The sequence below is a fragment of the Podarcis melisellensis genome (assembly GCF_964234715.1).
Source record: "Podarcis melisellensis genome assembly, chromosome: 8".
NCBI lineage: Eukaryota > Metazoa > Chordata > Lepidosauria > Squamata > Lacertidae > Podarcis > Podarcis melisellensis.
Genome location: NC_138540.1, coordinates 58,609,629 through 58,629,648, shown reverse-complemented (window position 1 = coordinate 58,629,648; position 20,020 = coordinate 58,609,629). Strand labels below are relative to the sequence as shown.

At 48.3% G+C, this 20,020-nt stretch overlaps 1 protein-coding gene and 1 long non-coding RNA gene across 18 annotated transcripts in view; one reads left to right on the top strand and one right to left on the bottom strand.

The window, feature by feature from the left end:
- MACF1 (microtubule actin crosslinking factor 1) overlaps positions 1–20,020 on the bottom strand; it is a 287,679-nt gene that overhangs the window by 59,754 nt on the left and 207,905 nt on the right. The window lies entirely within an intron of this gene.
- Positions 61–8,360, top strand: LOC309376499. 2 transcript variants are annotated; one of them, XR_014171218.1, is made up of 4 exons: positions 1,658–1,674; positions 2,569–2,637; positions 6,451–6,485; positions 8,187–8,360. It is a non-coding gene; the product is annotated as an uncharacterized lncRNA (long non-coding RNA). The 2 variants fall into 2 exon arrangements; XR_014171217.1 differs by having other exon boundaries at positions 61–2,637.

Here is a 20,020-nt window from a genome sequence, read left to right as displayed (position 1 = left end):
GGACCCCTGATCAATTTGCTCATTTATCCTCATGGTGTCGTAGATGGACCTCTGAGGGACGTAACAGTCTTCTATATACCCATCCTCATCCTCTCCTTTCCCCAAGCAAGCAGGACTCTGCCTTAAACAGTCAGGCCTGCTGAGTGGCTTGCCCATACTTTTCAAAACAATAAAAGAAAACAGAACAGAATAGAATGGGGGGGGGGACCCCGCAGAGAAGAGTCCCACAACAACAACAAAAAACCTCCCCTGCCTCACAAGCTCTCCATTCAAAGCAAAATGAAATAGATTGTGGTGGAGCAAGGTGTCTTTTGAAAATCCCTAATAACCACTTGGGAGGCCACAATTTTGTATTCCACAGAAGTTACAGAGCTTTCCAGAGAGAAGTCATCTTCCACCGTGGAAGTCCTTGAAAGGGGCAAGGCATTCCATGGCTCCTGCGGAAACGCTAGCAGTCCAAGGCCAACACATAAAGCCGTTTCTGCCGATCGCTATTTGCAAGCCCTCCGCCTCCTCCGGTTGCTCGGTAGGGCTGCTCTCCTTAAGGCAAGTCTTCCAGCCCGCTCCGACAAAGCCTCTTCCAGAGGGCGCCCCGGTCGGAAGCTCAGCAGCGGCGGCGGCGAGGAAAAGGCCAGCTCTCGGGAAGGCGGCCGCAGAGCGCGCTCTCCTGGCGGAACAAAGGCCCGGCCTCCCGCGCGCCTCCATGCCCGGGCAGAACTGCGCTTTGCAGAGGCTGCTTCGTCGGCCCCTCGGCGCGGCGCGGCTGGCTCGGACTGCGCCCGGCGGCGGAGATCCCTCGCGGTCCCAGCGCAGGAAGTTCTTCATGCCGGGCGACGTCGGGCGCCTCCAGTTTGCCCAGCATCCTCGGCCGGCGGGCGGGATAGCTGGTTCAGCACCGCTAGCAAAAGCCCCGGAAGGTAGGCGGGCAGCTCTCCCCGTGCAGTCTGGGAATCTCGTGGCGAAGTCTGCTCGGCGTTCCTCCCTCGCTCAAGGGCGGCGGCAGCCGGCGGACAGAAGCAGAGGCGCCCCCGCAGGGGACGGGCTGGGACAGCCGGCTGCCGGTGTCCTCGCCGGGCGGCTCTCCGCTCCTACCATGCTCGGGCCGCGCAGACGGAGCTCTCCCCGCTTGCTTGCTCGCTCTCCAGGAGGGAAGTTTAGTTGGAGCCTTTTGTGCGTCGCGGCGGCGGCAAGAGCGGGGCCCGCCTCCCCCGGCAGCCGTCCCCGCCGAGCCGAGCCGTGGGCTGCATGTCAAGCGAGGAGCAGGAACCGCCGCCGCCGCCCCCTCTTCTGTGCTCCCTAACGGGGCTGCAGCTGTCACGGCCCTTCTCAGCGCACAAACTTCTTGCCGGGGGAACAAAAGGCTGCGCGGCGAGGCTCGCTCGGATGGAGGGATGCAGAGCGCGCGACGGCTGGCTGGCTGGCAGGCCGCCCCTCTTGCTCGCCCTTGGAGGAGGGCCGGCGGGGCGAGACCAAGCAGCAGTCCGCCCCCCTCCCGGGAAGCCCAACTCCGGCAGGAGAGCTCCGGCCCTCAGCGCCAACGGCTGCGAGATTCCGGCTGGGCCACCGAGCTGCCAACTCCGAGGGGAGGGGACGCGCCGAGTGGCGGGGAGGGAGAGAGGGGAGGGAGGAAGGAGGCGGGGACCAGCAGGCGAGGCGAGGCGGAGCGGGGAGGAGGTAGGATGGGGGCGGCCTTAGTGAGCCCCAGGCGGGCTCGGCGAAGCCAACGGCCACGGGCGGATCGAGGCGCGGAAATCCAGCCCCGCCAGTCAAGGACCCGGCCGCTCAGCAGCGGGAAACGCGGCTGGGCACTGAGCCTGGTCCGCGGGAGAGAAAAGGAACCTTGCTGGTTCAAGGGAAGAAACAACCCCTCCCCCGCCTTGTCTGGGTCTCCCCCTCCTCCTCTGCCCCCTTCGCCTGGGGCGGAGGTCGCAGCGCAAATCCCTTGACAAAGAGCAGCGGCGCCCTGCTTCCCTCCAGCGCGCCCCTCCGCTGACTCCGGTTCGCGGAGGCCAAGACTTTTTGGGGGGCGGGGGCGGGGAGAGACGCCTTGCGATCAGCAACCGCCCGCACGACTGCCAGCGAATCTCTCTCCACCCTCTCTCCGGCAAACAGCCGTCCCCCAAACCAGAGAAATATAAGGTTCTGCCTCGAGTAGCACACTGGAGCCGCAAAGATGGTAGAGACCTTTCGTTGGAGCGTGAGAACGCGCCGCTTGAACATGTGCAGAGTGCAGAGCAAACAATCTTCTCAAAGCTGCAATTTTCACCAGGGGGCGGAAATGATAGTACCTCACCACTGTCTTCCTCCTAGGCATACAAAACCACTATTCTAAATTGCTGACGTTGGGTTTTTCCAGGAGAGGGCAGGGGAAATAACTTGCAGATGAGCTTATTAATATGATGGAGCAGGGGAGGTACCTGTGCAGAGTAAATCCCTCTTTCTTAGCTCTTATTTGCTATCCAGCAATTGGCTCAGGAGTTGCAGGTCATTTAAATCTCCTGCAACCTTACAGCTTTGACAACACTGTGTATGAAAGCATCCTCACTTCCATTTTTTTTTAAAGCACAGGTGGGCACGTGTGAGAAAACAGCAGGACAGGGTCAAGATGTGTCTTTATGTGGAAATATCTGCACAAATGTATGCTAGGATATTTCAAATAGGGCTAAAGTTTCATAGTTGGATTTCAAAGGCATTTGCCTGACATTTCCCTTGCAACACACCATTTTAGGAGGGCCATAGCAAAGACCCAACATAACCTGCTTCTAACTACATTATAGGATTAAGCCCTGTGAAACAAAGAATAAAAGAGTTCCTCTTTTGGGGGCCTTTCTCACACAAAATCACACCCACAACCAGCCCTCATGGTACTATACACTTCCAAAGAAAAGCATGCGAAGAGTGAGCCTCGGTTAGTAAGGTGTAAAGCCTCACATGAAAAGCTGTGATTCTTCTCTATGCCTCCTTTAAATTTTCAGGGCAATATGAATGGAGACAGGTAAGTGGGGTCAGATGGAGAGGAAATGCAGCAAGCTTCCCACTTTAGCTGTGGCTAGGGTGGGGTTGCATTAATGAATCACAGCACATTTTGGTCGTGCTGCTGCCACACACACACACACACACCAAAGGTGGGGTGAAATGTAGGCAGCATCACCCCAAGGAGTGAAAAGAGCAGCCCTGCAGTGACATGCAGTGGCTCAGCCAGAGGCTCAGTTTGGGCAATGTATCTTAACAGCGTAATTGTTTTTACTGCAAGTGCCCCTGGCTGGAGCACCTCTGACCATGTGCAAACACTTTTTAACAAGTCACTCCCTGCCAATCTGGCTTCCCTGCAACATGACTATTTGCAGAAACAAAGCACCAAGAGCAAGCAAAGCTGAAGGTTTCTAGCTCTAGCAACACTGCAGGAGCTGGCCGGAGAAACATTGCACAGGCGTTTGCCTCAATGAGGCCCTGAATCCTTAATGCTCAATAGTCCCAACTCCTTGTAGTCACACAGTTTTCAAGCTTTTCTACATTGAACTTTGCCCACCTTGTCATGTAGGAGGGCATTATTTTCAGCTCATACCAGGTGTCCTGGGCTTCTCCCTGGAAACCAAAAGCACAGCCTGCAACACTCTGTGATTGGTGAAGGGAGTTGCTGGTAGCCTTGGGGCAAACACTCAGGGAAGATTGTCTACCTTGATTTGAGGAACCCACAGTGAACACTTGACAAAACACAGATTTTCTCATTATACAATCTGGAAATCATGGCCAAAGAGCAAAAAGCAGTTGCCTCATCTGCAACAGCACATTCACACATCTTCTCCCCACAAAACCTGCAAGGTTGTGATTAAAAGCAGCAACTGAACCCGGATTGTATGGGTGGGGGGAGAAGTGGGCGAGTGCAATTCACTTTCCATGCAAACATAGCTCACACTCCTACCCAAGAAATTACCCTCCTAGGAGCTTCCTCCCACAATCAACCAAAGCAATCCAGGCCACAGGTATGCTGCATAGAGCAGGTGCACAATCCAGCCAGGCAATTCTGGGGGAGGAGCAATTCTTGTCAATCAAATCAAACTTTAAATATGATTTCCTCCCCCAAGGCAAGGGAGAAAACTTGGCAAACAGTTAAGGGATGGGCCAAGTAAAGTTGATCCAGATTATCTGCTTGGATTCTGGTGCCACAGAGCATTCATCTCATTAACCAACATTTCATTGCATCATTTATACCAAACAGGAAATTTCACCACCAAAAAGCCCTATAGCAATGGCTGCATACAGGGTTAGAGAGATTGCCCAGCCTCCTCTCTTCCCAGAGCCCCACCAGCCAATATACTGTTTTGTGTGCACACAGAGACCCCCTTCCTGGCCTTTCCCTTGCTTGGCTCAAGAGCGCAGTAGACAGCCAGACATTACAGCCACAGAAGAACGTCTAGGCTAGCTGTAATAATTGGATGCAGCTGCAACAATAATCTGGCCAGTAGTTTCACCAAAGCAGGCCCTTCATGTGCCACCGCCGCCTTCGCTGTTCAAACTGCCTTCAATTGCGCAGGGCGAGTTTTTCTTTTTTAACGGCTCTCCCAGCTTCCTGCAGGAAGAATCTGAGGAATTCCATGTGAGGTTTCCCCCCTCACTTATAAAAGGACGATGTGTTGAGTTTGCAGCCAGGAATTCTTTGGCTATTTCCTCATCAGGTCACATGCCAACAAAAGGAGTGCCAATATACATTCATTCCCCTCCTCCTTGGAAGAGGGAATGTAGGCCTATCCCCTTCCCCACTAAAATCAAATATGCACATAAAGATACTGACATCGAAATTGCTCTGTCCTTCATCACACAAATTGACTCTCTTGAAGCTGAAATATTTGCTTTGAACTGGCATTACCTCAAGCCTGGTTGACGGTCTTGGAAAAAATCCAAGTGGCAACAACTCACACAAGATGCCCACGTATAAGAATGGTAACATTTCTTCCACTCTACCCACTTCCTTGAAATGGTCTCTAAAATTTCAGCTCTGGCAACTAAGAATCTGAAATATCTCTTCCGCTGCCCAGCTGATTAAGATAGGGGTAGGGAGCCTGGAGTCTAAGTACTTCAGACCTCACTTTCTGGTCCTTGGGAGTCTCCACAGGCCACACCTTTCACTGGCCCTGCCTAAAACCACTATCCTAGAGCAGTTTTGCTTGGCTTAAATGTGTCCTCGAACTTGGATAATGCCTCTTCCTTGCCTGGAGAGAGTAGGAACTAATGCCTCCCTGCTCCTATATCTGTTTTTCAAAAACCTGGAGGGACATTTTACCTGGTGGGGGGAAATCCTTTTGGGTTCATAACAAGAGGGCACTCCTTTAAATGAATAATGGCTACTTCCTTATGACTGTCTTCAGCACTTTGAGTGTTCTGGGGTCCTTCCAATAAGATGCTCTGAGCACCCAGATTATTGGCTCAGGTATAGGAGATGGGCAGAGTACAAGATTTCTGAGGGATCCATGGGGACCATGGTTCCTTTTGCATTTCTTGCAGTGTGAAGACCAGCCAAGCAGCCAGCTGTGGCACTGAACTATATTTACCTGATGATGGAACTTCCAGACTCTGTATCCCCTAGCGACAATTTAGAAGGAAGGGCGTGAGAGAGGGAGAACAAGCCAAAGGCACGTCTGCTAATTTCAGTTTATTTGTGGGATTACAGTATGCCTGGTGAGCAAAGAATCCCAAGGCAAATTCAAGCAAACTCCCAAGCCCACACGCACAGCAAAGGCTTGTTAGCTCAAGAGGCTCATCCTTTCGAGCAGCCCCAACCTGAGACCTTCCAGATGTTTTGGACTACAACTCCACCAGCATGGCCATGTGATGCTGGGGCTGCTGAAAGTGGTAGTCCAAAATGCCTGGAGGACAATAACTTGGGGAGGGGGCACTTTAAGCCAAAGTTGGTTTCCTTCTGTAGCCAGCAGCTTTTCACAAAGCATTTATTTAAAGGGAGCTGGGACTTTGCCCACTGTTGCACCTGGGTCCCCGCCTTGTTAAACTGATTGCAGGGTTTGCTGTAGTAACTCAGCTGTGGATGGAAAGCAGTCCACATGCTCAGAGGCACAGTGTTAATCCACATGTTTGGGGAATGTGGCTTGTAGCTACAAGCAGATTCCAGGACTATGCTCTGGTGAGCCACTGAGCAAATTAATCCTACAAACTGATCTTAAGTAGGGCTGTCGAGCAATTAATGAATGGCAGTTGATAACTCACAAGGCAGGTGGTATGAGGCCGCTTCCTATGTTCCTGACTCAGACCCTTGGACCCATCTATCACAGTACTGTCTACACTGACTGGCAGGGACTCTCCAGGGTTTCAGGCAGGAGATCCCAAAGTCTAAAATATATGTACTGTATTGAGACAGCAGCAGTGGCATTTTAAAGCACACTATTAACAGGAAAAGACCACCTTCAATGTTTTCTTTTTGTAATTTTTTTATGGCAGTGGCACACTGTACTCAAAATAGCCTCAGAAAATAGGTAAGTTTTTTTTAACTCTGCTAATTAAAATCAGTTCCCATGGATTCATCAGCAAAAGATTTAGTTGATTGATCTACTGATTAAATCAATTAAAGCTTGAAGCTCAAGTCTTAAACTATGGGTTGTGTTTCACAAACAAGGCATAAGAAGACCGTTGATGGTTAAACGGCACCAAGGATTACAGCAAAACTCCCTATTTTTCCTTCAGAAGGCAGAGCACCTCCATATATGGGGCTTGCTGGGCATGCAAAAGTATACAACACAGCCTGTATTTTGCTTATGGGCCTTGCCTCGTGCACCCCCCTCCACACTGCCCATTTGCAGACTTCAGCACCCTCCTTACCCCTATCTGCTAAACAACTGCACAACAGCTCCTCCAGGCAACAACACAAACTGCTTGCACGGGCAAGCCACATCAGGAGGCTATTTGGATGGGTATTTTTAGGTCCCTCGTAATGCAACTTAGCAGCTGGAAGTAAGCAGCAAAGCAAAGCACTTTCCTCAAGACTTCATTTCTAAAATGTGAGGAGCCCAGACCCAGTATTGGCCTAGAAGGCATTCTTCACTATTCTACCTTGGTGTGTGAGCGGCTTGAGGCTGCTCAGTGGTGAGAATTCACTCAGCACGTGCCCAGTAACATGTTCACTTCTTTAGAATGAAAGAATGTAAGAACAGCCGGCTGGATCAGGCTCCCCTAGTCCAGCATTGGTGGACATCCTTTTCTCATAGTGGCCAACCAGATTCCTGTAAGAAACCCTCAAGCACAGCTCAGGCATAATGGAAGCATTGCTGCTTCCAACTGTGGAGGTAGAGCATAGGCATCGTGGCTAGTAGCCAATGATAGCCCTCCCCTCCATGAATTACCGTATTTTTTGCTCTATAAGACTCACTTTTTCCCTCCTAAAAAGTACAGGGAAATGTGTGTGCGTCTTATGGAGCGAATGCAGGCTGCGCAGCTATCCCAGAAGCCAGAACAGCAAGAGGGATTGCTGTTTTCACTGCGCAGCGATCCCTCTTGCTGTTCTGGCTTCTGAGATTCAGAATATTTTTTTTCTTGTTTTCCTCCTCCAAAAACTAGGTGCGTCTTGTGGTCTGGTGCGTCTTATAGAGCGAAAAATACGGTAGTCTAATCTTCTTTCAAAGTCATCCACGTTGGTGGCCATCACTGCCTCCGGGGGGTAGCAAGTTCCATAATTCGACTATATGCTGCATGAAGTACTTTCTTTGATCTGTCCTGAATCTTCCAGCATTAATTCACACACTCCAAGGCTAAGCCCATGGCAGTGGAAGCAGGCTTTGATTCAAACAACACCCCCTGATTTCCTAGGCCCAATCAGCGATCTTTGACTGGACTATGATGGGGTTATTGGGGAAAGATGGGAGGGGCAGTTTTGGCTAACACAGAACTATGATGTAAGGAGACACCTGCTGAATCAGGCCAAAGGTCCATCTCAGCCCAGCATCCTGTTTCCAACAATAAGCAACCAGAGACATCTTGGGAGGCCACAAGCAGGTCAGGAGGAAAATAGGCTGATCCTCACAGTTTGTCCCAGGTTTCTGGTATTACTGGTAGGCTGCCTCTGCACTTGGAAGTTCTAGTTAGCCATTATGATTCTTGGAAGTTCATAAATGTACAGCACCTTTTCTTTTTTGCTTTTTTTGTCAGTGACCTTACAATCTTATCTGCTTCTTCTTTTTAAGGATAGTTATGGAGATTTTGCAGCAATCTTCCTCAAACTGGTACCCACTAGATGTCTTAAGACTACAGCTCCCATCAACCTGAGAAAGGCATGGCTGATTTACAGGCACAAAGTTTTTCACAGGGAGGTGCTCCTCCGCAACCACAGCCAGCAGCATTAAAGTTATCCCAGTGCTAACCTCTCTGTGATTATGCTAATTCAGAATTTAACACTGCACCTTCGCACAAGCACACACCCTCCTACGAAAGAAGCAGGATTTGTATAATTTATTTTAAAGCCCCTCCTTCACTCACGCTCGGCTAGTACTTACGAAACACAAGGGATTTACTTTATCTTTCCTCCTCCATTCAACCTCTTCCAGCCTAGATCCAGCAGTTCTGCCTGCACCAATCTTTGAGGGGAGGAAATTACATTTCTGTGGACATAGGGGGTAGCTGTGACACAAGGCTAAACCCTCAGCTCCAAACGTGCTCTAGACAAAAGCTGCCAGGCTAATCCCACCCAACTGCACTGCACTGGGCAATTCCTTTTATCTGCTTTGCTCATGACAGACTTCAAACTGATTTCATGTCAGGTCTCAGGCACCTTACAATCCTGCTTTCCTAAGAAGAAAAGCCTCTTCTCTTCTTGCAGATTGTGGTTAAAGGAAGGTGGCCTTGTCCCAACAGCCAGAGTTAGCATTTCTGCAAGCGATGCAACAGAATTTCCTAGGATGCACTGCAGAAAATTGCTCCCCACAGCAGCCCAACCAGGCCATGCCTGGCAAAGTGCCTGGATTAAACCTGCTCACCAAACTGACTGAAGCCCACCAGGCACAGATCAAACCTTGCTAGATGCTAAGCAACCACCAGGCAACAAAACCAGGAAGGTTCTGGAGCCCTACAGTCTGGCATGGTCCATTTAAGGAGCATATTTCATCCACAGAAAATAAGGAAGCACAACACCACTGAAAGAAAGTTGCAGCTCCAATACAAGCTTCTCTTTCTGCCACTGGAAGGAATATCATCTCACACTGGTGGTGGAAAGCCCTTGTTCTAGCTCCTTTGGGGAGTAGTGGAAGAAAACTGGTCTATATAGTACAGCAACCCATTTGCTGCAATCCTGGTTACAATACCATTCAGAGAGAGTGTTTTCAGTGTCCTCAGATGTGACATTTGGCACCAGCAAAGGCCACTTCAAGTGACAGGATTAGGGCCACTCCATCAACTCAGCTGTGAACTGCCGCAGTTGGGCTTCCCACTTGCCCAGAACTCACCCTCTCAGTGGCCATTCCTCCTAGTTGCCCAACATTTACTTTTTTTGAAGAATTTGTACCTAAAATTGCTCATACTCCAGCACTAGATGCTACACTGAAGAGTGGCCCTCACTTCAGCCATCCCAGGGAGTGGTGGATCCTTCCCACTGCCATGCCTTCATCTATTCCTCAAACTGAAACCCTGCCTGGCCTTCTGATTGGCTGGGAGACCCCTATGTAAGCTTCCTACCTTTGCAGCTCATCCAGTCCTTGGGCATCTGCACTTCAGGCCTCTCCTGGGTTTCCCACCTGATTAAGAGTCCCCTCTGATGCTTCATCTGGGTTGGCACTCAGCTGAGCTAAACCCTGGGCTTGTTTCCTTAAGGTTAATTTTCTTTTAAACATGTACCAAGTGCTTTCCTCTTGCCACTAAGTAGCTTGCTTTAACAGACTGGAGATTTTGGAGCAGAGCTTCCAGGCGAAAGATGCCAAATTTGAGCCCTGGGCACCCAATTGTATGTACAACATACACTCTTCCTTTTCCTTTTCTTCAGAAAAATAACCTCTGTCGCCAGCCTCCAGCTCATGAGTCACCTGCTCATTCTTAGTCTCTGAAACTGTGTTGCCTCAAATTTTGGGAAACTATGTAAGTGGAAATAAATGACTAGTTTGTTGTCGGGAACCGAAAGCGCCCTGGTGATGCCAACCTCAGATAAAGCGGGTATTTTGCAGAGCTGCTAAGTAAACAGCCTCTTGGCTTGCCAGGCCAAACACTACAGTGCTCACAGCTGCTGCCCATTCTGGGACGCACCCTGCAGGAAACACAACTCTCTCTCCCTACTCTGCTTGGCAAACTCAGCTGCTGATTGATTTCCACAACAGGAAGGTGTGGCAAGCAATGGGAGCTGATGAAGCATCCTTTTATGTTGTTTACCAAAGGGTCAAATTAGACACGCACACATTTCCCCAAACACAAGGCCAACTTGCCTTCCAGCACAGGGGAGCTTGAGAGCTGTTAAGAAGGCAAACACGAATGCCCACCCATCTAAAGCAGCCTTTGCCAACCTGATCAGACTACATCTTCCCATCAGCCTCAGCTACCACAAAGGCTGCTCTAAAGTGCTGAAATGCTAGCAATCATCAATCAGTGGACAGGTGCTTGGCTCACACCCTCCAGTTACTGAATCTGCATCTGCCTTCTCTCAACTTGGGGCATTCTGTGCTCTGAACTCTATGGGGAATGGCCCTGTTATATGATCAGGTGGTCCTTCCAGGATTCCCATTCCTCCTTTTCACTCTTCCCAGCTGTGCATGAGTGCTAACTGTGGTTAGCCATTGGAGAAACATTCAGCAGATAAGCAGAAGCAATCTTGCTTATTGCTACTTCGCATGTTGCAGGGCTGAACTTTGCACTGCAAACAAGTCCTGGGAGAAGACTCTAGCCTGGGTACCTGCTCCCTCTTTGTGGGGCACTAGTGGTTTGGACTGGGTACACTGCTCTGCCATGGGGATAGGCCTGTCTTTCCATCACTGATAATGACCTAGGGCTTTCTAGGGCCTTAATGTTTATAAAGAGATTTTTATTTTACTGTAATTGCATTGTTTTACTACCTTGTTGCTTACTGCCCTGGGCTCCTTTGAGAGCAAGGGTTGGGCAGAAAATTAATTAACAAATAAGCAAACAAATAAGCAAACAGGGGAGAAACTGAGTTCAGCATCAACTCCCAAGGGAGCCAGATTGCACCTCATCCCAAGAGAGAGAGCGAGGTAGAGAGAGAGAGAGCAAACTGCAAGACTGACCTCCCACCAAAAGGCCAAGGTCATGGTTAATCAGGGTTTTCCCCCCCTGTCTTCCACAGAACGAACAATGGCAAGATTCTTTGGCCAATGCTGCTTTTGGCAAGCGGAAGCTGTCTGGGTTCCTGCTGGCTTCTCTTCCAAAGCACTTTTATTCCTTGAGTAAGAAGGGTGTTGCCTGACACAACTCATTAAGACTTCTTACTGGAGCTGGAGAACATCTCTGCTTGCACACAGATCTATTTGCAGCACCTGCACATTCACACATTAGGAAGGGGCCTACCACCCTCAGCGCCATCCCCTTCTTACTTATGTGCACAGTGCCTAGGTGTATGCTGGCAAGAAGGGGGAGGAACCATAAGCAAACATTTAAGTACAAGGAGTCTAAATATAAAGTGACTTAATTAATTCAGTCTGATTTGATTAAAGTTTAAGCTAAAAGAATTAAACCTTGCTGATAATGCCAGTGCATCTGCACTCATTGGCCAAGGCATTGGAAGGGATTTGAGAGCAAGCTAGCTTCTTCCTGAACAACCAGAGAAGAACACAGATGGACTGCATTATGCACCTCCCTTTCAGAAGCAGGCACACCAAACCCTTTTGCCTCCTCTCTTTTTTCCATGAGAGCATTAATGGAAGACGCCTGAGGCACCCCCCAAAAAAAACTTCAGTGGGACTGGGGCCCCAGAGGCCTTCCCTTGCCCCCCAATTCAACTGGCTTCCAAGAACAGCAACTATTTCACATGGGAGAGCCCCAACTCAACCACAGTTTTAACTCTGCAGTCAATTACATTGATTAATGCCTAATTCATTTCAGTCTTCTGTTATAAAGCACTATTAACATGCAAGGCACATCTTGTTTGTCCTCTCACTTCCATTTTGCAGATGGAGAAGACCAGGGGCCCTTTTTTCTGCATGGGATCCCCCTGCCACACACACAGAGCCTTCCTTTTCTTGAGCTCACTGGGTCAGGCAACTGGAAAACAACAACAGATCATTTTTTCACCCTTATATATACCTCTACAGGCACCACCCATAGAAGCAGGGTGGGTAGGTTGCATGCAAAGCTTAATCTTGACAGCATTTCCACTGTTAGAAGAAATACATCATCACCACCTTGCCACCCCTGGAAAAGCCTGACATCTATTGTTAGGATGGATGAATACGTGCATATTCTGTGCTATTTTATAAGAAAGAAAAGGCTTTGATGAGAGAAGAGTAGCAACAGTGGGGTATTTTGGGTGAGGGGCAGTACAGGATGTCCATGCAGCCACGAACAAGGGTGGAGAGGTTAGTGCCTGCTTAATGAGGCACTATGTTGGAAAGTCATGAATGGGAGGCACAGGTAGGAACCAACGATGCAAAGCACCTGGAGGAAAGAAAAACACCCTAAGGGCTGAGCACTAGATGCTGGTCCAAGGCCACCCAGCCAAATGGGTGTATCTCTGGCCCAGGTGCTGCTGCTCTCCAATCACTGGATAGAATTGCCCATAGCCCCAGTTCTAACGCTGCCCCCTGGAGGTGCTGGTGCCATGACTTGAAGAAGGTTAGGCAGCTGGGGAAGAGGAAGCATTCTGCTGGGTGATGCTGGCCCTCAAAACAGCAAGGCGGTGGCAGCAACAGCAACAATTTAAGTGGGCCTGGAAAGCATCCAACAAGGAAAACAAAATAGCTACCCTGTTCACCTCCCTCCCACCCCTTCCCCACCCCCAGCTGTTCAGAGCTGGACTGGAAGGAGCCAATGCACATCAGAGAAGGGTTAAAAATATTGCCAGCTGGGCCATCCGATCTGGCAAGGCAGAGGAATGAGCAAGGGTGGATTTATCAGCATCACAGCATCCATAAAGGCACCAGGATTACAGAGGAGACGATTCCTCCTCCTGCTACCCAGCAGGGCCAATGCAGCTACACAGAGAAACTAGGATTTCAAGTTACAGGCATAAAAATGTCAACCACAGGTGCTGGTTCAGATCCCTACTATGCCATGAAACTCACAGCCTAACCTATTTCAAAGTATCTTGCATGGCCATCATAAGGTTTAGGTATGTGCAGTGCTTCACACATCCTCAAGCATCCTTTCCCAACTTCAGCCACTTTGGACTACAGCTGTGTTGGGGGGCACCAGGTTGATAGGGCTACTTTAAAGGACTACGGTACCTTATGTTAATTGAAATGATGGCAACCGGGCCTGTTGCATTCTGCACAATTGGCCTGACAAAGTCAGCCTTGGTTCTCTATGGCCAAAATCGGTGTCCAAAGAATGTCAACTTTTATGAACCCCCCCTTTTTAAAAAAACAAACCCCTGCCAACTGTGGGGATAAGTGCAGGGCAGCACCCAGGGCTAACCCAACCACAGAAGCAACCATCCAAAGCATTTTGGAAAGGTCCACCCCAACATCATCTTCAACACTGGAAAGGCACTGGTTTTGGGTGCAGGATGTAGATAATTTCCCTAAAACATCAGCACAGATCGACCTTTAGATTTAGGGGGTGGGGGAGAGGAAGGAAGGGATGGAGAAAGCTGCAAAATAATTATTCTCCTAGGCACATCTAAGTTGCAAGGTGTTAGAAAGGTGGGGAGATGATAGGTTTGGAAGTGTTAATTCAGCAGTAAAATCCCTTCCATTCAAGTGTAACTAAATCCTATATGAAAGGTAAAGATCATTTACAAGAGGGAAAAGGATCACCACTCCTAGCTTTGTGGACAAGGAAGTCAGGGGTAATGACTGGTGAACTAGTGGGCATTTGCAACCCTCTTAAAGCACAGGAAAGCCTCGCCTCACACCAGGGTTTTCACATTTGATCACAGAGGCAAAGGAAGGCTTTGTGTGCAAACTAGACTAGCTTCACTCATGGTCCGTTTCAGGCTGGAATGATGGGTTATTCTGTCCTACATCACCATTTGTGCCTTTTTGTTTCTTAACACACAGGAGCCCCTATCTGCCTCTTTTGCATAAAAACTGAAAAGCACAAACCATTCAGAATAAAACAACAACCACTCAGCCTGCAAAGGTGATGATGTTGGTGTGTGTGATGGATCAAGCCTTTCTTCCTTCTCCCTCATGGCCGCCCCCACAAAACGGCTCTATTGTTAGCCGAACTCCTGTTCTGCCAAGAGCACGCAGGTGCTTTTCAGCTTTGGGGTGGATGAAACCACCTGGAAAATCTGCATTCAATTTCATCCCCCTTCTGGCCACAGCGCCTTTGTTCCTGCAGTTATTATACAAAGCTGGCAAAGGATGGCAGCCAGACAGACAGCAAAAAGGAGAGAGGAGGACTTGGGGGCGGGGGAGAGGAGTAGGAGGAGGAGAAGGAGGAGGCTATGGTTCTTTTAGGGTTGCCAATATGCAAAATCCCATTTCCAACAGGGCACTGGCTTCTTTTCTCCCCCAAAACAAAAAAGGCCATTGTAGGGAAAAGGAGCTCATGAACAGGAAACCCATGAATGTATTGTCATCATTGCCACTAATACATTTCTTGAATCCCACCACTAGCCAGACCACAGGGGCAGCTTGGGCCCTTTCCGGTGGGGTTACAATCTGCACAAAGCAGGTGACGCAGGGGGGGGGGGAGAGGATAAGAGACAAATGCAGGGCTCAGTTTCAGTGCCAAGACTCTACAACATCCAAGGGTGAGATATTCATCCACTGAAATGGATGTTGGCTAGCAAACAGGCTGGAAGGGAGAGTACCTCTGAGCATCTGCAGAGTTTCTTTCAGTCATAGGTATTTATTTCTTGGACCATGAACCAGGCCGATTAACAGGCCTTGTTAGATGGAGCAAGAGAGATGAATCTGAAGGTGAAAAGTGAAGGTGTGTGCTTGTTTTTGCTATAGTTTGAACATTTCATCATCTTGGAGCTTTTCTGAAATGTTTTGCTGGTTCTTATTGTTCTCATGATCCCACTCATGCCACCCTGGCAAATATACATAAGTAAAGGGTGGGATTAAAAATATTTTTTAAATCGGCCTTCCCCACCCTAGTGCCTTCCAGATGTTTGGGACTACAATTCCCATCAGTGCCAGCCAGCATAGGGAATTCTGATAGGAACTATAATTCAAAACATCTGGAGGGCACCAGGTGGGTGAAAGCTGCTTTTAACAAATAAGCAAGCCTCTCTCTTAGTAACGATTGGAGTCTCTTTGGCATCCTGTATGGTGCCTGGCACATTCCTGAGGCTTATTAAGCACCATATTTCTGGGTGTGTAGCAGCAAGCGTGGAATTACATTGGCATACGTGTAAGTGCGGACGGGGGCAACTGAAGATGAACATCAGCCTTGCATGAAGTCCTTTCTGGGTCTGGCTGGATGCTTTAATGTATTTCCTGGTAACCAGTCATAGTCCCATCCCCCTATGCTGTGCATGGTAATTTGCACTCTTAATCAAATAATTGGAGTGATTAGGCAATGGATGGTTTGACTGCAGATTAAAAACAGAGCTCCAATAGACTGGAACCAGCCATCTGGTCTCTCTGTGTGTCTCTTTGCTACCTCTCAATGACTCTTCAGAAGCTTCTGCTGGGGAACACCAAGGCAGCTCTGCTTGCAGTCACCCACCCCAGTGTTAACCTACCCTCCTCCATAACTTTCTACCTACAGGGTTCAGGTTTTAAGGCCTGCACAAGTCCTGTCTCCTCCATAGCATCCCACCGACTGTGATCTTCATCACAGACCAAGCACACCTTTTTGACCACACCAACCAAGTTCAGACAGCAGAAGCAGTGTTAGAAACTGAAATACTGTATGAAGCTAGGAGCTAAATGGTACCTTAAACCTAGGTTATGGATGCAACAACGGAATGCCTAGGTGCACTTTTTTATAAGAAGAATACAAAGCTGAAAATGAATGAACTGCAGCTAAAATATTATGTTCATTTTTTACATGGTTTAGTCTTTCCCCTGCCCACCCCCTAATATTCTTAAGAGGGTCTCTTCTCCAGTCTTCAGAGAGTGGCTGGAAGTGTGGAGGCAGAAAAAGGTCCTCCTTTCCTTCCACTCTGCAGTTTTAATTTGAAATTTTAGGTGTGGTACTACACCCAGAGCTCAGAAACTGCTGGCACTAATGGAATTCCCTGTGATAAAATGCGCCTAGAACAATGGGAGTTTCAAACACTGAGCAGAAGCGCTCACCAGGGACATCCTCAGTAGCTGTCCCTCTCACACAAAACTCACCAAGAGTCCAAGCCTGAGCACTTTCCATGAATCATATCAACACCATTTGGCCTGGGGTGGATTTGGTGCGCTGAGATTAAGCCAGCAGCAACCCACCTCTGCCCCAATCTCATTAGCCGACATTAAGCAAAGCATAATTCTCCCCTTCCTCTCTGCAACATGGGGCAGTAACAATGGCATATATTCCTGTGACATAATTTTTTCCTTATCTCTTTTAATACTGAATTCCAAATTGTTGCAATTGTTGGTGAAGGGCAGATAATTCTAATATACTAGCACTAATTATACCACTGGACTGGTTTAAAGATTACAGAGATAATGTGCTTTGAAAATACAAAAAGTGTTGTATAAATGCTATTACTAATTCAGTATTGGCAGTTTTCATTTGAGAAGCAATTTTGCTCTGGAGTTATTAGCTGCAAGTCTTTGCAGCAGATGTGACTTGACTAAGCTGCCAAACAAAAACAAAGCTGAATTTGATGCTCTCCAGATCTGGTGAGTCCCAGGGACATTCATGACTCTTTCCCCTAGCAAAGATCCCCCTTCATGCCATCACTTCACCTGAGGCATCACAAACCTGAAAGCATACAAAAGGCTGTGCCAGCAGCAGCCTTCTTGCTCTGTGTCCTGGCTGTCCTTGTGGTGAGTGAGCCGCCCAGGGATGCAGGCCATGTAGAAAGGACAAGTGTTGCCCTCTCAGGGCCCTAATCGAGTATATTGGTTCGGGCTATAAATACTTCCAGGTGAGGCCTGACCTATTGCACCTGAGCAAGAACCAAGCTCTGAACTTCTGAGTTTGTCTTCCTGCCAATGCTGCCCTTCTGCCTGCACACACATTCCAGTCCTTCCCCTTTGGACTATGGAGAGCAATTGGCTTTGCCTTTGGCTCTCCAGTGAATCTGCCCCAGTGTTTTCTCCAAGTCTGGCCCCAAACCTATGAGGACTTGCAATAGGTGCTACAGATGCTCAGCTGTCCACAGTCAAGTGCTAACAGTTGGGGATAGGAGAGGTCAATGAGCAATTGAGAGGATCAGCATAGTGTAGTGGTCAGAGTGCTGGAGACTAGAGTTCAAATCCCTGCTGTGTCATAAAGGTCACAGGGTGACCTTGAGCAAATGACCAGCTCTCAGCCTGTCCTACCTCACAGAAGCAGCTTGGAGGATAAAATAAGGAGGGGTCAGCTCACTCATGAGGCAAGATGAGGCAACCGCCTCAGGTGGTAGGATTAGCAGGGCAGCAAACCCAGCCTCCAAGGAATGAACCCCTGCAGCTGCTGTCATGGTGGCATCAACAGCTAAAGGGTACACCTTAGAGACAAAATCTGCCCCCCAGGCTGCCTCTATAGCATCCTATTGGTGAATGGGTGCTGCTGCTGGTCTCCTCTACTCTTGTTCACTCACCCCTTCTTCCCTGGTGGTGGTGGGTGCCATTTTGTGGTTCACCTCAGGTGCCAAAATGTACCGGGCCAGTCCTGGGGCCAGCCTTCAAAGGATATAAAGAATTCTCTCCAGGACAGGAATAACAGAGCGCTCAGTGACTGGGAACAGCACTTGGAAGGCTGCACGTTGCTCACACCACCCACTAAGCACCTGCCTCATATCTAAACGCTAAGAAATGAATGGCTATTTTGATAGTTTGGGGGGTGGGACTGCAAATTGTGTCAAGGATAGCCTTTTCCTTCCCTTCTTAACACTTCCCTCTGCCAATCTGCAGCCTCTCTTTTGCAGCCTTGACAGCAGCAGCGGGGGCAACAGCTCAGAGCAAAAAAAGCAACAGGAAGAAAAATCAGATTGGGAGGGCCCTCTTGTCTTACACAGGCTGATTCTGATGGGAGCTGCAGCACCAAACATCTGGAAGGCACCAGGTTTGCTGCAATAGGGAACTCAAGGTAAAAAGCAAGCTTGGGGTTTTTATTTAAGGGTGGTGAAAGTAAATTCTGTAGAAGGTAAACCAATTTTGCACTCATAGGATGTTTGAGAAAGGGGATACTCTGCTCTCCAAGCTATGGAAATGAGCCTCAGGAGAAAGCTCTGCCCAGTCACAGACCCTCTTGGGGGTATAAATATAGCCGACAGAGACAAATCCTTTCCTCCCATTGTTCTAACTTCCTGTGAGCTCAGCACAACACAGATCCCCCTTATCAGCCAGCCGGCTGCCAATCCCGGTTTCTGCAACATGAGAACAGCAGAAGAAAGTCACAGAATTGCTGCAAGCTCTGGGAAGAGAAGCTTCTGAGTTGGCGCCTTTCCAGTCTCTGTCCCAAAGGAAAACACTTACAAGCCCAGGGTGTGATTTCATGCTGATGCGGGAAACCATTCAAAGTTCTTTCCCCTGCAGCAAGTTCAGGAGGCGCCTGAACTCTCCTTTTTTGTGAGGAAGGACAACTATCATAGTGACTCTGCCCTCATATCACCAACTCTAAGTGAATTGCTTTATGAGTTAAATTGTTTTATGTGTTGTTATTTTGACAAATCAATTTGAAACTTTTTATTGTATAAAGGTAAAAGGTCAAGGACCCCTGGACAGTTAAGTTCAGTCAAAGGCGACTGTGGGGTGAAGCACTCATCTTGCTTTCAGCCTGAGGGAGCCAGCATTTGTCCACAGACAGCTTTCCGTGGCCAGCGTCACTAAGCCGCGTCTGGAGAAATGGAACACTGTGACAGAAACCAGAGCGCATGGAAATGCAAAAGACCACCACCAACATCATCAGGAACAAGCAAGTTACACAGTCCTTCTGTATTCCTGGTAATTACCGGCACTCTTCATCTTTGGTTAAAAAGTTACTTACTGTAACAACTTCATGGTGAGTACTGGCAAGTACCAGCACAAATTTTTCTAGAAAAAAACACACTGCTAGTGCTGAACAGATTTTCAGGCACTTTCTAGACCTTATGATTTCAGAGACTCTTTTGTGAAGTGGTCTGGTGAAACCTAATAAGGACTTCCAGAGATCAGGTAGGAGTGTGATGTGAAAGGGCAGGGGAGCCTTAGGAGACCTGCAGTGTTCTCAATAGTTTATAGTCTTCATCCTACAGCTCCCATCAGCCCAACAACCAGACAGGCTATCCATAGTTAGTCAACATAATCTCCCTCCTCTCTATCCTTTGAAAACTTGAAATCTTGGAAGCACAATAAATTTCACATAATGTTCAAATGATGCATACACATAATGTTTTAATCCTGTCTTTTAAAAATATGATCACTTTTTAGATTTTTCTTCATTTTGTTTCATGCCAGTTTTAATGTAGGTGTTTACTGTGAGCTGCTTTTGTAAAATAAATAAAAAATAGTAAGTTTAATAAATAATAATAATTTATTCTGATTGAAGGGTTAGGATTTCCTTGGTGCAGACGATATATGTTACCAGTTACTAGAACTGGAAAAATTGGGGAGTCCACTCCCCAGGCTCTGCATGCCATCAGATACAGCCATGCAGTTCAGTATTGTGGACCCCAACCCTGTCAAACTTGCTCCTGACTGAGATTAGACAGGCCCCCTCCCTGCCGAATTTGAGGTGATTGACAAACACTTTCCTGTTTCAGCAAGCATTTTAAGGTAGGCATTCTAGGATGAATTATAATTGCTCTTATTCTTTGTATGGCTTTAAAAAATCATTTTATGTACATCACTTA